General features: G+C 40.8%; 1 protein-coding gene across 3 annotated transcripts in view; it reads right to left on the bottom strand.

The window, feature by feature from the left end:
* The window catches only part of nrsn1l (neurensin 1-like), a 117,619-nt gene extending 106,417 nt beyond the window's left edge, over positions 1–11,202 (bottom strand). For all 3 annotated transcript variants that reach the window (XM_069703434.1, XM_069703435.1, XM_069703436.1), the window contains exon 1: positions 10,931–11,202. The gene's annotated coding sequence lies outside the window, so the exon portion shown is untranslated. The remainder of the gene's footprint in view (positions 1–10,930) is intronic.
* Between the last annotated feature and the right edge of the window lie 8,299 nt (positions 11,203–19,501).

The following is a 19,501-nucleotide window of genomic DNA, read 5'->3' as shown; positions in this document are numbered from 1 at the left end:
CATTATCCTTTCAGCCTGGCAAAATCACACATTGTTAACATTCATGTTAGCTAGATAGTAGTCTTCTTCGCTGCCTTTGTGCCCTCTCTCCGCTAATTGTCAATAAGTGCAAAAGCTGCCACTGCTGGCAGGAATATGTATTACACCCAGGTTGCACATGCATGTTACAAACCAAATAGGAAGCCACCGCTCTGTAGTGTGACTGGTGGTCAAAAACTGCACAGGGTAATTTCAACAACATTTTGTCTGGTATTATATTTACCCCACAACATGTAAGACAAAAGTCATGAGCCCTCCTAAATTTCAGTAATTTCAATTTTGTTATTTCATTTGAAAAGGTAATTTCTTAAAATTCAACCAAAATTGATGGGAAGTGGTAGTGGTAGTAGTGGAAATGTCTCAGCTCCGCTGCTTTGTCTATTTTCACCAAGGTGAGCTTCTCATTTGAAACCAATAGCTGCAGCATTTGGTTGGTCAGTGGCGTAACCACGTTCACTGGCACTGTCACTCAGTCAAGACACACACTTATGTTCACCGCTGTTACCGTCCAGCCAAAAAGGACAATTACTTTGTTAACATTAAGAAATATATCTCACGAGTTTTGATTGCAGAAACACTGCCTGAAACTTATTATTGCTGAAGTCGTTGAATGCTAACAAATGTCCTTTCCACAAAATAACCCCAATGCAAGATTCATTTAACAGCTTTTTATTTTTTCTAGCTTTTCCTCGAGCTTTCGAGCATTACGAACCTTACAATCAATTTGTCAAACTACGGTTCCTGAGGACATAAATGTACTTTTATGCACAATTCTCAGTCTTTTTTTTTTTTTTATAAAGTTGTCAGACTTTACCAGACACTAGAGTAACAGATACTAGTAAAGCTCAGACAACAAAAACCGAAGTATCATCCGATTTTCAAAAAGAGCAACAACAGAAACTCTCTCAGAAAAATTACGTTGAGCAAGAAAAGCCACAGAAACACAGACTAACTAAGAAGTAAGCAGAGCTTTTTCCTGATCTGGATAAAAAAAATTAAAAAAAACTACTGGCAGGGGAAACTCTTAACATCATGATGTCATTTTTTTGGAAAATATTTTTGTTTCATTTTCATGATAAAACATGTCAGCCCATGTCAGCACGAGGGGTCGAAAGAATAACCCTGCGTTAATAGTGGCCACCCTATCTATAAGAACTGTGTCTGTAATATAGATGTACAGGGAATACTTTGTAGCAAAACTGTTACATTAAAGACGGAAAATGTCAAACCAAAAATATCTGTATTGGCCTTCAAAAAGCTGTATCAGTCTAACCCCAGCTGGCGTGTGAGAGAGAAAAAGAGGGAGAATGCAAACCACATCTTAGCCTGCCAAAAATCACATTTCCCCTCTACAGTATAGCTGGTTTAAATTAACTCTCACACAGGCATGGCGAAGCCTGAGTCCACCCACTTCACATTTCATTACCAAGAAAAGCTTAAACAGTTATACCAGCCTCTCCAAGATACAGCAGAATTCTCCTGATGCGATTCATCTAAACTTAACATGAAAAAGAAACGTAACAAATGGTGGTTGAGTGGTGGGGAGAAGGTATAGGAGGGGAGAGAACCAACATGAATTCCTCCCATGGGATGAGAAGCTATGGAAACTGGAGAATCTGGGGTCAAACATGGCCGCTACATGCATGATCTATTGCCCAGAGCTTTACAATACCTCATGGTGAGGGAACAGCCACAGATCACATGATCCTACTGCTGTATGTTCACTTAATGAAAGTGGTTCTTTAGACTTTAGAAGACAGTAGTACGTCTTTGTAAAACTTCTGTAGGTATCAAAAAAAAACATGACGATCCAGTGTTTTTGGAAAGGTTTTCCATGCTTACCTTAGATCTAAGTTTAAGTTGTGTTCATACAAGCAGGAATTTGTGACAACTTGTCTGGACGGCAATCAGGGTTTAGCATAAGCAGATTTTCCTAATATGATATGGAAACTTCAGGACATTGAGAATGGACTTTTCAGTGAGTTCAGTACATTTAATTTATAGAGGGAGATGAAGGAGGAGTACATGTATTTTAAAGCTTCTTATCACAAAATAATTGTGGAAAACAATATCAGACTCAAACTATAATTCCACGCTGTCTTAAATGCATGTCTTAAGTACTGTCTGAAATTATTTTGTCAATGAAAACGTGACCTTTTAACTACAAAAAAAAATGTAGCCACTTGACCTGTTGCCGATACTAAGAAGCATCTGGCATTAATAACCTTCAGTCACTCTGAGTAATGCTATCCAACATGACATTACATGATCTTGGAGGAAAAGATTTATATGTATATGTAACAAGAACATTACATTCAGTTAGCTAGTTTTTGTGTTACTATCAGAGAGAAAGAGCAACTTCCAGGATTAATGTTGGCAGTCCATCTACAGCTTCTCGTCTCAAGCTGTACCCAGACAACTGAAACGGAAACAGTGTGTAAATAAGTAAACACTGCCTTGACTTTACACATTAACCTCAGGACCATTTGCTGTAACCACAACAAAGACAAAGACATAATAATTACAGATATATGACAAAAATGTTACTTTGATAATGTCTTTAGTTTTTAAGCCCAAATTTAAAGACTGTATTTTATTTTGTAAAAAAAAACAACATCAAAATCAACACTGTTTGAAACTGGAGTTCCCATAAGGTCCCCAAAAACTGCCTGACTAAAAAAAGAAGGTAAAAATGGTGTCTGTATACTTTTGGTCACACTGTATGTCTTCCTCTGACGTCTGTATTTGTCTTTCTCCTGTTTGGAGTGTACTACTTTTAAACGTTTTTTAATCAGAAACACTGCAGCCCAAACAGTGAGCAAAACCCAATAATTGCAAAACCAACATGCACCAGTTAATACTGTACCGCTATATTTCAAACTGTATTAAGATGATACAGTTTCTCCCTCTCTCTCTCTCTCTCTTGCTGCCCATATGGATCAGTTTAAACACACCCTGCTCTGGCCCACTTTCAGAATGTCACAGGACATTTATCTTTATTCCCTTCTTCCTCTCCTTACCTTATAGAGAAATGGCTTTTACAGATGTGCTCTCTGTACACTCATCTACAGTCCCTCTCTCTCTTTCACTTTACTGACATGGTTTTCTGCCTTGTGCCTCACTCTGAGCCTGTGTACTCTTATAGAGCTTTCCATCTGAAAAATATATCCTTCGACTCAACTTACAGAAACGTACGAAGAGAGAACGTCTTTCTTCTCTCTCCTCCTTGTCTTTTCCTCCTCTTTTGTCCTTCTACTGAATGTATTTTATGCTATTATAACATGGTTAATAATAACATATTAAAAATATTAAGAATACATTTGGTTGAATACCATACTGAAGCTACAAAGAAAGTGAAAAATACAACATTGTCTATAAATAAAAGGTCTATTTTTGCTTCAGTTTCTGCCAACAAGTAGTGACTCAACCAGCAGCTAGTTCATGAAAGCTTTTTGTTCACAGCACCTCTGGCGCACAGAAAGTGACTTTTTGCACTCAGCAGAAGCAGCAGCATAAATTTGTTGAAAGCACCTTCAGAAATGTTTCTTTCATCAACAGAAATGCCAGAAATAGAAGTTCAGCAGCGAGCACGTTTGTTGATCAGATGATCTCACCGCACCGAGCGAAAGCACCGCTGCAAAGTCGCTCTTTTTGAATCTCGTTTTATGTGACTGATTGAATACACAAAATATTAATCAACTGTCTGCCAAATTATTACCTGTGTTACAATTTATCATCTTTGTCCATGAAAGACTTTTATTTTTTCCCGTCAGTTTGCTCTAATGAAAGACAATCAATGGTTTAAACACACTAAACAGTCAAGTGTAACCTTTCTTGACCTCATCACAGCCACTTATCAGTGCGTAATCTCATTACTGCTGCTGCACATGTCTCAATTTATCTATGCTCTCTATTCAACATAAAGCAGCTATTATCAATATTTTAAAAGCAACAACATTTAAAATGACGACGCCAAATAGCCCTGTATCGCGACAAAGTGTGTAATACACCCACCAGTCCTCTAGAGGCCGTGCATCTTTGCGAAGACTGCTTTGCCTTGGCGTGTGAAGAAGACCCATGATAACTGAGAGAGGTCAGGTGATGGAAGTCAAAGGCTGTAAAATACTTATATGTAGCCTAAGAAATGGTGATGGTGGATGTCGTAAGTCATGGACTACAGTGCAAGAAGCTAAAGTTCAACTCCAGGGGAATTTGGCTTTAATGTGTGTTTTTTGTTTTCCGCTAACCCTAACACTTGGTTTGATGGTTTTTGATGCCTCGCAAGGCAAAGCCGGGACACTGACACCCTGCCCTCTAGTGGACTGGCAGGTGTATTACACGCTTTGCCGTGATACCGGGTTGTGTGAAAGGTGTCGCTCAGACTGAAACATTCTACACATTACTCTATAACAACCTGAATCTACAGCTCCTCCTGGCTTTACGGAGCTTTATAGTGTCACAGCTCTCATAGCTGAAGCAAGCTGGCATCTGCCTGCCTAATGTTCATAACCTCAGTCTGGAAACCCTGCTCTCATAAAGGTCGGCACTCTGAAGGGCGTACAACTCAGCGACCAGTGGGAGTGGCTAAGTGCGATGTTAAAGTCAAGCATAGTTCCAACAATGGCGTCTTTGGTAGAGTTAGATAAAGCGCTACGAACAGCTGCAGCAATGCAAGTAAACGTCAAGGAATTGAAGCCGGAGCCTGGACAATGACTAAAGTTTACAAAGGTTATTTACTGACATGGAGTTGCACTCTTCTCACAGTGGGGGAGGGTCTCTGTTGTTTATCATAGGTTATGTCATGTGGTGGTCAATGCCGATTGGTTAAAGGCAGCTCCACTAGTTTACAGTATATATGTTCTCTGGGCTGCAACGACTGGAAACAATCCCTAATGGAGCGTGTACAGACACGTATATTCACAGAGAATTTGGGTCTGGAAACACCAGGCTAGAGGCAGGCATCGTTTTTCACTCTTTCCCCTGGATTAAACCCACATAACTAGAATTGAATTGTATATTCTGTTACTGGCACAAACGAGATCAGTAAATCAAAGAGAATTATGAAGTGAAAAAAAAAATCTTCTGATGTAACAGCAATGACAAATGTTAAGAACCTACAGGCCACCTATTTCAGGCAGGCTTCCAAGACATGAAAGAACTTTATAAAAAGAGCTACATACGGTTGAATTGTGTTTTATTGGCAGGTCTTTGTCTCATGATGATATTTCTATACTGTAGGTCTCACACGCCAGCCAGTTTTCCTTATCAGCAATATGCCCTGCTGCTTTTTTGCTTCCAAAACAGACACACACACATAACAAAACAACAACAACAAAAAAACATGAAACTCTGAGGGGCATCTGTGTCAAGTCTCATAAGTTTGCCAATATTCAACCTTGATCAGCGTCTAGACGAGCCGTACCACACAAACAAAACCTGAGTGGTCCTCCTGAGTACACCGTATCGGATGGAGTGACCCCGCCTGCCTCCAGTCCACTTATATAAGGAAGGATTACACAAGTAAAAAAAAAAAAAAACACCACAAGGAGCAGACGAATATAGCTCAGTGAATCTCTGTGTAGATTTGATCAAGCGTGTGAGCTACAGTATATGCGAAGTGATATGTGTTTGAAAGAAAAGGATGAGCATGAGTCTATATGTCAGAGAGGGGTGGAGGCAGGCAGACAGAGACGAAGAGGAAGGAGGCAGGGGGTTGCACATGTTCTCTGTGGTTTGAGAGAAGAAGAGCAATTTATCATCTCGGCGCGGCTTTAACGTATAAACTGTTTGGGCTGCTGAAAATTTACATTTCTTACGACAACTTTGGCAGTATATTTTCTTGATAAAAGTCACAGCAGTCCAGTTAATGCAGTGAATTAGTGTGAGAAGAAAAAAAGGGGAGTTTGGAGGAACAGGAGACAAGGGGGAGGGGGAGGGGGAGGGGGGGGAGTGGAGGTGTGCATTTGACTCAAACAGCAGAAGGACTGCTGGAGCTGCTTCCACACTTCAAGGGCTTTAGTGACAGGGAAGCTGCTCTATTCGGCAGAGTCAGCAGTTTTGCTCAAGCATGTGTGTGTGTGTGGTACATGTGCGCCTATCCACGGGGAATGAAAACTCCCTGTGTTGTTGTTCCATAAAGCAAGGACACTTTGCTACATAGGCGCAAAGGACAAGTACACATATGCTACACATCCCCTATTCAGTACACTGACGTAATGTGTTGGCGAACTTACCCAATATGCTGATAATGGCATTTTATTGATATTTAGATAACATTTTCATTTACTTTTTACATGAATGAATCTATTTAGATCCATTTTTGATGTAGGATTACTTTACTGGCTGTCTATGGAAAGCTATTAAATTGAATAAATTAAATAAATATGTATTACTGCTACCCAAAATTAGGCATTTCTTGAAAAATTCCTCAGTGCATATTACTCATTGAAAAAGGGAAACAGTCAAAACCGCATGTGAACAAACAAGGAATTTCACATGAATTTGAATAATAACACAATACCTTTTTATCTTATGTTTTTATCATTTCTCATATGTTTTTATCCGATCTTATATACTTTTGTATTACTGTCCTGTCTTATGTTTGTATTTTATGAATTATTTTTGCCAAAGTCTATGTATGAGAGGTACAGAGCGCTTTATAAGGTTGACTTGAATTGACTCCACATGAAGCTTTGTAAATGTTTGTTTTTAAGCCACCTGAAACTGACATTTTTCCAACTGCATTCGGGAATTTCCACCAGAGGATACTTGTCTGACCTAATCGCCAACGTATTCATCTGTCCACGCAGGTTTGCCAATTTTCTAGATATTCAACAGCTAAATGCAATAGAGGACTGGTATGTGAATGGTCAGCCATATTAATTTGAATCTGAGTACACAGAATAGTCAGTACACTATGGGGAAGTAAAAGTGAAGTAAAACTAGAAGGGCAGTTGTAGTGTGGAAGTCCACCATACTAATAGTTGACTCTTCTACGATATGTAAATCCTGCACCACAAATACTATATACTGGATGTCTGGATGTTACAGCTGTTACAATTGTCCTGCTTCCAGATCTCCCTTATTAAACCGCTGTCCTCCAATACTACACAAGAACGGCTTCCTGAATGAAGTTTGAGCAAATGAATGTGTATTGCAGAAGATTACTGTACCTGTGAATGTGGATTGTGATATGGATTTATCACATTGGCCTTTGTTTTGTCACTATTGAACTTTAAGATGTATGGCAGGCCGAATTCCTTATTCGCAATGTTAATGAAATTGAAAAGTCATTTTTGGATCCGAGCAACAATTCCAATCCTCCACAAAAAAATGTATTACGTTCAAATATGCAAATCATTTCCATGCTGGCTTTTCATTGTCTATAATCTGTCCCTGATTTTCCTACTTACAAAATATCTTCACATACAACTTTTTTTTTCTTGAACAAGTTGCAGCAGACCTGTTACGCCATTTGCCACTGTCGTTCCACATTTTGCTGTTATGGTCCAGTATGTTCAGTACCTACGGCATCTTCGGTACTATAGAAGCATGGGCCCAGCTTGGTGCCGTTCTCGTGATAGCACTTCTAAGAAAACACATGTAAATAAGACTACTTTTATGTTACAGTAGTCACATTGCTTCTCTTTTTGGGATAAGCTAACACCCCTTCCACTAAGCTAGCAAATCTGCAGCAGACTTTCCCAAAAGCCACAGATGTAGAACTGTTGACGCTCCACCACTTTTAGTTCTCCAAGAGATAAAATAAAATATTTACAGATATCTCTATTCGGTTGAAATTTATTTACATTTTGAAGATTCAATCATCTCTAAATCGTATGTCATGGAAGAGGGTCAATAAAAACAAATGGAATGTGTTTTTACACAGTTTTCATGTTGACATTAAGCTATTGATTTAGTCACAATGTTAACTCGAAGCTTTGTTTTGATTTGCTACAGTTTGCCCTTTTAAGGTTACTGCATTACACGTTAATACAAACTCAACACTTCCTGTATCTCTTTCAAATTAAAAGCCTCCTAACATTTCAGGAAACAGAAACCCTTGATTTCTTAAAGCTTTTATTGTGAAAAATTAGTAGGAAGAGAGAGAGAGAGAGAGAGAGAGAGAGAGAGAGAGAGAGAGAGAGAGAGAGAGAGAGAGAGAGAGAGAGAGAGAGAGAGAGAGAGAGAGAGAGAGAGAGAGAGAGAGAGAGAGAGAGAGAGAGAGAGAGAGAGAGAGAGAGAGAGAGAGAGAGAGAGAGAGAGAGAGAGAGAGAGAGAGAGAGAGAGAGAGAGAGAGAGAGAGAGAGAGAGAGAGAGAGAGAGAGAGAGAGAGAGAGAGAGAGAGAGAGAGAGAGAGAGAGAGAGAGAGAGAGAGAGAGAGAGAGAGAGAGAGAGAGAGAGAGAGAGAGAGAGGAGAGAGAGAGAGAGAGAGAGAGAGAGAGAGAGAGAGAGAGAGAGAGAGAGAGAGAGAGAGAGAGAGAGAGAGAGAGAGAGAGAGAGAGAGAGAGAGAGAGAGAGAGAGAGAGAGAGAGAGAGAGGAACCTGTTTTGACTGAAATCAGACAACAAACACTTTAGCTAAGTAATCCAGAATTTAACAGTGGGGACGATTACGTGTGCTCCGGTAGTTTATCATATAGCAGCCTGCCTGAAATGCACAGAAGAACAGAGAAGAAACTGATATCTACTGTCACTCAAACTCGCCATAAGACAGCAAATAAGCTTACACTCAAACTGTCCAGTGAATGAAGCATCACTGGAATTAGTCACTGTAACTGTGAGTAATTGCTGAATTTAAAAAAAGTAATCACAAACAACAGTTACCACAAAATAAATGCAGTCTTCTTTGCACTAATCTTATTTTTTATGGTCAAATTCTCACATTTAGAGAGAGTCAAAATATTTTGATGGTTTTCCTCCAGGCAACCCACGTTGCCTTTTACTCCATACTGTTCATTTCACACTGAGACAAACAACACCGGGAGAAAGATGCACAGTGTGTCAGACCTACGCTGTTACTAAACGATAGCAAAGGAACCATAAAAGAACATTTTGTAGCATTCGTGAGGCTATGATGAGTGAAGAAAAATGAACATCAAAACACACACACACACACACACACACACACACACACACACACACACACACACACACACACACACACACACACACACACACACACACACACACACACACACACACACACACACACACGCGCACGCTGGAGTCAGAGCAAGTCCGTAGTATGGTGGCATGGTGGCACCCAGCAGTAAAGTGCAGCCATCCCTGGCTGGCACATAGGACACCCATTCACTCTGTGACAGGGTGTCACACCACATGATTTATGACGGGTAATTATGGTTATGGAGGTGACATCATATCCTAGTCGTTGGCTCCCGCACGTATCCATGCTGTGTATAAGTACGCCTGTACATGTGTGTGTGTGTGTGTGTGTGTGTGTGTGTGTGTGTGTGTGTGTGTGTGTGTGTGTGTGTGTGTGTGTGTGTGTGTGTGTGTGTGTGTTCGTGACTAATTAGTTATGCTGTCTGGATCCAGCAGCGACTGTCTTTGTTTTCCTGCAGAACGGAAGACAAGGCATGTCACAACAACATATCTCGCAATTCCTCCAGACGTGCAGCTATGCACACACACATGCACAAACACATGTACAGCGCACAACATTTTCACATATGGGGCCACAAAAGATCTTCCTCCAGCTCACTTCTGTTTTTTTTTTTTTTTTTTGCGAAAATTTTATAGCTTTGTTTGGTCCAATCCAAACAGATTTGACTCAAGCGAGGACGGGGCCAAAAGTAACGAGAGAACGGGGACGACGATCACTCAAACGTTTTGACAGAGCTAACCATCAGTTTACCACGCTCTGAAATTGGCAGCAGGAAGAAGCATACGATTAGAAATCATTACTCTGCACCTAACTGCCGCTGACAGGCATGAGCACGACAAATGAGAAACTAGAAATATTATAACACAATTTCTCTCTCCTGTACACATCTGCTAATTCACTTGCCAGTTCTAAATAAATGCATTCATTTAAACATGATTTGACAAACCATGCCTACCTCTTGGCTTAGGCACATGGATAAAATAATGTTTATATATTTACAGACGGCTTTGAACACTTAAATTTAATCCCTCATCAACCTGAAAGGTATTTTTTTAACACTTTTTTTTTTTTTTTCGAACACAAGGCCAAATCTTGACGGAGCACTTTTATGTTGTTTAAGGTGTTTGGAGGCGAACAAACTCTGCACGCTGCAGTTAATGTGTTGAGGTCACTGTGGGCCACATGAGCGTGTCCTTAATAACCCAATTTCGAGGATATATAAGAATGCAAAAAAAATAAAGAAAGAGAAATAGATTAAACTGACTGAGTGAGTCACCATAATGAGTTGCTTTGTTTTTTGCCATTGAGTGGACTCATTTCAGAAACACGGCCATAGCCGCAGGGGCCTCATTTGGAAAGGGGCTTCAAAAAGTCCATATTTGAACTTTTTATCTGCTATTAAGGCAGCAGCAGAAAAAAAATCAAAACAGCCAGTTTCTCTCAAAAGTCACCGCAGATCAGCATTTAGATGCGATGTAAAAAATAAAACATAACGTGTGTGTCTTTGCTCCCTGACCCCGCAAATATTTGAACAAAAGTGACCTTTTGCAGCTTTTCACCCTTGGCTCAAACATGAAAACTTCACAAACTCTTGGCAGGGCAAGTTTCATGATGCACCCACTGGCCTGAATTTTAATTCAAGGTTATAAAGAGATAGTATTCATGTAGCACTGATGGCTGATGTCCAAAAAAAAAAATATTCTGTCCTCCCTGTACACGCATTGGTAAGTTATAATTATAAACCATAAGAATGAGTTTACTTTACCTGATCTGGTCCGGTCCATCTGTAAGTGGGCAGTACGGTTCCCGTTATAAAGACAGCAGCCTCTTTACTCCCACTTGCTCCCTTTGCTCCTGCACTTAGATGCATCACAGAAATGTTTGGCTCTTTCTCCTCCTCTGCCACCAGAGCTTCACACTGTGCCTTCTGCAATGCTCCCGTCAGGCTGCGTAGTTTAGTGGACGCCACAACCACTGAACAATTACTGGTCCGTGGACACTTTACTTGAAGTGGGGCTCCCGAGGCATCACCAGGCGCGAGCTGAGAATCACAGAAAGAGCACAACAGCACATAAGTATGACAATCTTATTAACTTACATGCAGTTGTTTCATGATTATCTGATTATTGTCTGGAAAGAAAGGAACACTATTTATGTTTTTCAAGGGTTGTGTTCCCTTCCGTGTCTATTTATGAGAAGGAAAGGGACAGTGTCTCAACATGAGGATATAATAATAAGATAGAGTCGAACATTGAAGGCATGGAAGTCTTCCTGCTCATCATCCCTCGCAGATGAATGGCTAAATAGTGATCTCTGCCGATCTTTTTTTTGTAAGTCCACCATCATCCTTATGATAGCAAGAGAACATCTCTTAACCCCTTAAGCCCGCGGCTGGTCTTTGAAATTTCCACCTGATAAAAAATAAAACATTCCCAAATTTAGTCAGTAACATGCAGCTACAAAAAAATGAAAGGTTAAACCGAATAACCATGGCTCTACGGATCAGAGACACATGGGAAAAAATTGAAAATAGAACAAGTATCTTTTTCCTTCAGGTCAGAGTGAGATTTGGAAAAAAAAAAAAAAAATCGACAAACAAATTGACATTTTCGTGTCTGCCTAATAAAACTGCAAAGTAAAGAACAGCCTTATAACAATGAGTCACAGACACTGATGTTACTGAACCTGTTCTAAAAATTCTCAACTGCAACTCTACCAAATGTGATGCAACAGAAATGAAGAACAACAAATGCTACATTCATTTGAGTCATAGTCGCTTGGCAGCGTTTGCAAAAATGGCGGCAGGTTGCATTTTTTTTGTAACAGAAACACCCCGATACAGAAAACTCCAGGGGGGGGAAGAGGTTAAACCCCACCAGAGGAAGATTCCTCCTGAAGACCCCGCAGGTTGCTCAGAGGTTCAGAACCAATTCTGAGGTTTAGTCATCAAACGCATCTTCACATCCTGAATTCCCATTCTGTCTCTGCACTAAGCCTCGCTGTTATTGCTGCTCGGTAGGCAGCCAGCTGAAGGAAAAGGACAAAAGAGATTGTCATCGAGTCTCTCACTGCTTGGTTGTCATTAAAAAAAAAAAAAAAAACGTTCATCTCGGAGACAGCACTGATCAACTGAGAGCAAAACAAACCACAGCACCTGAGCAGTTTGTTCAGGTGTTGTGGATAGTTTGTCTGCCTCCATCTGGTATTAACACCCTTCCAAACACCCCAGGCCCCTATGGAGCTATAATCCTACTACTGGAGCTGTTTAGCATATCCTATTTATTTGCAGTCTGCTGTCACACCTTCTTGCCTTCTGCTTAATTGCTGCCTATATCAAAGTTTATCTCTTCCGATGTATAACTCAGAGCATATCCTGAAACCTTCAAAATAAACTGAAAATAGTGTAAAAAGGCACAGCTCTGCCAAGTTTTATGTACATTTCTCAAACTTGTGTTTCCAAATCTGGTAACAAGAAATGTCTTCATCCTCTGGCTGAATAAACTACTTCATAAAATTTAGAGTCTACAGTCTTCTATGGCACAACAGTGCTTGGAGTTAGAAGCTAATGTCAGAAAACAAGCAGCAACCAACCGCTGGTCCGTGAACTGTCATTATGAAGAAGGTTGGTATTTTGGCCGTCGCCATCTTGCTATTTTGGAACTACAAGTGACCATATTTGGACGAGCTAGGGAGGAGCGATTGGTGGATCTGACTCGATCTCCAAGGACACCACACCCGCCCACAGATAGCAGAAACCTGACTGCACCACAGGCCTGTCAATCAAATAAACACACCTCCAAACTTAGCACTTTTTGAGGGCTAATATCTAATTGACAACGGTATTATTTTCAGATCGATCGCCAGAACACTAATAACAAGCAGTGACTTTAGCGAACGACACCATAATGACTTGTGGAAAAAATGTATTGACTTTGTATTTTATGAGAGAAGTTAAATGGGAGTCTCTGGAGTCGGGGCTTTTTTGGAGCAAACTTCTAATGACCCTCGGTGGCATTGCAGTTTAAGGCACTTCTCGCATTGGCCTCACTTTTCAGATACAGAAACTGCGTCCACTTTTATGTACAATCCATGCATACAATCCGGAGGACACTATGCCCGCACAGCTATACCGGAAACCTAACTGCACCACAGGCCTGTCAATCACACCAGACATCCCTCCAAACATACCTGTTATATCTACCTAATATCCAATTAATTATGGAATTATTTTTGAAAAGAACCACCAGGACACTGATCAGAAGGAGTGAATTTAGTAAATGACACCACAGTGACAAATGAAAAAATTACTTACTTTGCATTTCACGGGAGAAGTTTAATGGGATTATATGAAGCCAGAGGTTTTTTGGAGCCAGCCTCTAGAGGCCCTCAGTGGTATTGCACTTACAGGCACTTCTGAGGCTATGTTCGTTTTATATAAAGTCTATGGTCAACAAGCTAACATACTAACAGTGTCAATGCTAATATGCTGATGCTGAGCAAATACCCTGTAATGTTTACCATTTTCGTTGTCTTAGTTTAGCATGCTAGCATTTACTAGCACTAAACCCAACGCACGGCTGAGTCTAATGGAATGGTAATTTGTCGAAAAAGTCCTACGTAAAAGTTTGGACAAACTCAGTGGAATTTCGAGACAAACTTAAAACCAAAAATGTGGACTTCATACTGTTCAGATATTCATATATATTTCACAGAGGTGAAAACTTCTTGGAGCCAGCCTCTAGAGGCCCCAGAGGAAAAGTTGGGAAAAGTCTCATTCATTCCTCGGCACCAAAGATATCGCTACGCTTGGATGAATTTCATGGAATCATTCATCTAATAGTTCTTGAGATATCTCAATCTGGACAAAATGATGGACCTACTGAGAACCCATCAAACAAGGCAAACGTGACAGTTTTTTTTCTTTTTAGCTTGTGAAAAATAAACCTGAGTTTTCCTCTGTGCAGCGACACACTGTTGGTCTGGAGATGCAACACTTCACCTACTGCCTCTTTTCTCCTGCAGGCACTTCACCAGAGTTGGAGGCTCACGCTGTGATAAGGACACGATCCCTCACTGGCTTCCCACCGAAGAACACTGTCAATCTCAATGTACTGCAGCTGGGAAATGAATCCACAAGTATCTATTATTATTGATTAAACTCAATTTTGTATGTGGCCGTGTTGCGTGAACAATGTTTCCAAAGGGAACATTGTATTTTGAATTAAACTGGGCTGAATCTACTTAACAAGTCACGCTTATTTCCCTCTTATTTCATTGTTTCTTTGGTGTCTGCCGTGTTGGCACAGGCTCAGACAAACTGAGCACTGAAATTATGACAACTGTCCAAGGAGATGATGCAATTTAGGTTGTGTCACAGTAACAATGACACATTTGAGCATCGTGCTGCATGGAGGTCGCCGGTCTTGGGGTTCATTTTTGTTTCTTTGCTCCTTATAATCCACCTCTCAACTGAAAAAAAAAAAAAAAAAAAGCATCATTTCCATGTCATGTATGAGAAAAAATACACATAAATTAGTTGGCCATTTTTAGCTGCATTGTCAGTGTTCCCTTACACAACACTATCTTTGCACAGTGTTGTGCACAAACCAGACAGTACACTCTGCCACGTAAGCCTTTAGAAATTATGATCCAAGCCTCTGTGTTCTCAAAACTTGTCCCTATCTTTTCAAGCATACTCCAGTACAACACCTACCACCATGACTCAGAATTCCTCTGTCATGCTAAACTGTTTGAGCACAGTGCTTAACAATGAGTTCTCTATGTACTGTACAGTGTGCCACGGAGTCTGAATGCGCATCGGGGCCCAATTCTGGATGTAGGAGGAGTGATACTGTCTCTCGTGTGTCCCACGGCATTCATAAGCACTCATTATGAAGAACTGCTGCTATTTGCAACAGTCTGTACTCACGACTTCTTTTCTTTTAGAAAAGCTGTTATGAACCTGATGTACTCAGCCATAAAAAACGGATTCAGACTCCATGCAGTAGAGACGGTGGGAACATTTTAAGGGAGAGGTGGAGTCAGGAAATGTAGATTATGTATTTATTAGAGGATGGTGTGAATTCAGAGAGCAGAAGAGATGATTTTATTTAGTTTTCTTGACCCAGATTTATATCTTAGTTGAGCTTGTAAAGAGTGTAAACACTGCACAATGGGTCATAGAGGTATTTAGGGATGCAACTCGTGTTTTAAGGTAAGGTCTAAGTTCTCAGCTGCTGCTGATGTGTTCCTAATCATGTTGTTTTATTTGATTTGTACTTTATTCGTCTAACACCTTTACAAAATAATAAATGACAAAAGTGAAGCATCAATTTGTCGCTCTTTAGAAACAGGAACCAGGAAATGTCGGTGTTTTTGCTTTAAAAATGACAGAATGCAATAAACTGTTTAGGAAAACGGTTGCCAAATAATTTTCTGCCAACCAACTGATTAATTAATAGACTAATCTTTGCAGCTTTAAAGGAATGATCACAAAATATAAAACCAGTTATCATCACAAATCTCTCCCAAATATATAGGGCTAGTAGAGGCTGACTAAACCTACTGGTTGGTTCAGGAGGCCATTATCAGAGACATGTATGAGCGTTCAATAGCACAAGTGACCGGCATGCCAGACTTGCGTTATTATAGTAATAATGATTAATGGTTAACGTTGTGACAAAGTAACACTTTGGTCAGGTTTAGGCACCAAAACTACTTGTTTGGGGGCCGGAAAAAACGTTACATCACTTTGAGAAGTTACATAAGTTCACTTACGTATGTAACTTAAAGTAAGTCAACGATGACTTTTCTTTTCGTACGGGACATAAACAACGGTGTCCAGGGTGAAAGGTCTGTGTTTGGTCCGTCCAGCCACCCCAAACTTACATCCTGTTTGTCACTCTTTGTACTTTGTCACCTGACTTCCTCCTTTGCTCCCGTCAGAATTACTACGACCATTGTAAGTCACAATAAATGCAATGTTCTAGCCTACTAATAGGTGTAGTTTGTCCAGTAGTTTCAGCGCTGCTAGCCCATGTACTTGGGACAGATGTGTGAGGATAACCACCTTTTCGACAGTCCAACAGATCTTTACTGGTAAACAGGGGTCGATCACAACGTTCAGAGACTGCTCCTGTTGCGCGCAGAGTGCAGCACCATGACATTCACAGAACAGGGAGAAGCTTTGACCTTTGTGAGTATTCCAAGCTTCATCGCTTGATCAACATCAGCACCTGAGTTACTAAAGTTTTTGTGAGCAGTGTTCCAGCTGCGTCTTTGATTTCTTTGTGGACACATCACACATTCAATTTTGTGTCAAACTCCATCAGCAACGCAGACCCTTGAAAAGCTTCAGACAGTCTAGAGCAATGAAGCTCTGAGCATTTCCGAGGGGCAGAACATCCCGTCACTGTCCAAGACTGAAAGTCAAGTGTCAGGTCAGGCACGTAAGATGGTGGGTTTTCTTTGACATTGACAGGGATGTGCACCGTGAATTTGTACAGTTCAGACTGTCAACACCGAGTTCCACTGTGAAGTTCTGAAGCATCTGAGGGAAAACATTCAGTGCAAGTGACCTTAACTGTGGCGTGATGGCACTTGGGTTCTCCAACGTGATAATGTACCCTCTTACAGTGCGTTGAAAACACACAATAGCAGCTCTCCACTGACTTTACATGTCAAGATTGGCTTCCTGCGACTTCTTTCTAATCCCCAAAAAATTGACACAAACTTTTGTGTGCAATTTCGGTCCAGTTTCAGGACCACTGCTCATAAAAACGTGTGTAACTCTGGTGCTGAAGTTGGTCAGGCAACAAAACTTGGAATACTGACTCATGAAGATTACATGCATGTTAAAGTGCTGCACACTGTTCGTGTGCAACGGGACCAGTCTAACAACTTTTTGATCAACTCTTATGTGTGATTAAGCTCATCTATAATAACAGTCATTCCTATCATCACAAGAGGGAAAAGAAAGTTAAAAGCATCATCTAAATTCCAGATTTACAGATCAGTGCGTGAATTTGGGCCAAGTTCCCTCATTGGTTGGCACTGGGATAATATTAAAATGGTTTAGATATTGTGGCATGGCCCCTTATCTTTTGTGATTTGCCTCTTTTAGTTGTTATTAATGACATTGATCAAACCAATTAATCCTCTGAATTGGAACTGGGAGGGCCCTTCTTGTAGGAAAGTTCAAGAGAGCATCAGTGTCTCTGGGGAGGGTCTAGATTTTAAAAAAAATAAAAGTGAAACAAAACCTTCCCCTCCCCTCCTCACCTCAATCATTTCTGTACAGTCCTTAAAATCAGCATCAGTGTCAATCACTGAGCCTCCGCTGCTTCAAGCCGAGTCAACAACACCAGGATTTATTTGAACCGGCTGTGCTATTGACAGACACGCTGATATATGTGATGATGTGAACACGAGCCGCGAGTGACTGATCTTTATGTTGTTTGTTATGAAAAGCAGCGCCGCCATTAAAGAGCCACAATCGCCTGTTTACAACTGTTGCCATGCAATGATCAGTCAATTTGTGTCAGTCCACAGTTTATCTACTGATGGGAGTTTAATGGGGGTACTGCACTGTTTATCCAGCCAGGAGCCCCGGGGCCAAAGATGTCCTCTGCCCACCCACACCCTGACCCACCCCCAGCACTGCCAGCCATCATTTAACCCTGTACTAACTGTCCACCTTACTGTACTGTAATGTGATGTGCTTGGTGCATCTGTCCACTCAAGTCCCCTCCCATCGCACACTGTAGGACATACAAACAAGCTAATCACTACATGCACAGCTGCTTTAGTGCACACACACACACACACACACACACACACGAGCGCGTGTCTCTCTCCATACTTGTGAGGACACTCTCTTTGACATAATGCACTCCCTGCCTCTTACCCTAACCTTAAACATCACAACTAAATGCCTAACCTCAACCCTTACCTTAACACTAACCTGAATCTGATTCTAACCTGAACCCTAAACCAAGTTTTAGCCTTGAAAAAGCAGTCTGGACCCCTGGGGCCTCGATTCTGGTCCACACAGTGACAAATGTCCCCGTGGGTTGGTGTGTATTCAATTTTTTTGGTCCGCAACAGGTACACACACACACCTTTCTTACACAGCCGCTGTCCAGCCCTCACTGTGCTGAAACAGTCAGCAGGCTCTCCAACCAGCATTTAATTGTCAGAATAATTTACTGGACTTTAAAACTTGGAGCTTTACACTTGCCGTCATCTGTTATTGGCTGCGGCTGCTGCAGCGTGCCTAGCACAAGTTGTCTTTATAGTCGAGAATCAATATCACATACACACACACACACACACACACACACACACACCTCGGAAACTACCTTTACAGCACTTTTTTTTTTTTTTTATACAACAATAAAAGCATGCAATCTCTCCTCTGAGATATTTTTTTCTTTACTGCCTTCGGAGCCAAAGAAAATCCTATCTTTAAGATGTGACAGCCATCTTCATAAAAACAAAAAATAAAATCCATATGAACGGTGGAATCAAAGTATTACAGCAGATTGTTAATAACACAAGAGGTGGTTACAGCCTACCTGCCTCCCTCCATCTGTTGGTGCTCCCACTTTTCCGAACTTTTTTTTTACGCACTAATATCCCGGGTCCTTCTCCTTTGTCTCCACTCATAACGCGGACACACATGACTCGAGATAAAAGTTGAGTTCACGCCTCAAACTTTTTTTTTTTTTTTATCGCCACACTTTTTCATCTGTATGTGTTTTGATTCGAACCCAGACGAAGCTGCAGAAGACGACACGCGCGCAACTGGACCGAACTGCCTGGAATCAATGAAACAAAGTTGGGCTGCCTGCCATTAACAGCGGTGTTTGTGTATTTCTTTGTCTGTGCACGCCTGATGACTTTGTGTCCCGCCTTTAACTTCACCGGCAGCATGCGAAGAAAATAACTCTGTTGCTGTATTCTGGAGGGACCGTGAACGTATCTGTGGTGTTCAAAAGCCTGTTTTTACAGATTTAATGGTATTTTTTTTAATCTGCTCTGCTATCAATATGATCCTCTATGTGATGACTGAAATATTCCCATAGGGACTTACAGTGCATCCGCTCAGCAGTGAGCTCCTCTCGCTTTATGGCATGTTTATCTTATATGGCATCACTGTAATATTCCTGGGGACTTTGATGCACTACTAGAAACAGAGTAACAGAGCATCTTATCCTTCCTCTCCCATGGTGGAGATACAGACTGCAATAACTCACACACTAGTTTACATTGTCTGCAGTATGATGTAATTGTCTGAAGCTTGTAAATGGGTTAAATACAGTACATTCAAACTCTA

The sequence above is a fragment of the Brachyistius frenatus genome, unplaced genomic scaffold (genome assembly GCF_029030835.1).
Source record: "Brachyistius frenatus isolate BFR_SWC_R1_liver_20210118 unplaced genomic scaffold, ASM2903083v1 Contig_46, whole genome shotgun sequence".
NCBI classification, from domain to species: Eukaryota; Metazoa; Chordata; class Actinopteri; family Embiotocidae; genus Brachyistius; species Brachyistius frenatus.
Note: the sequence above shows the minus strand (reverse complement) of the source record. Positions and strands in the feature narration are given on the sequence as shown.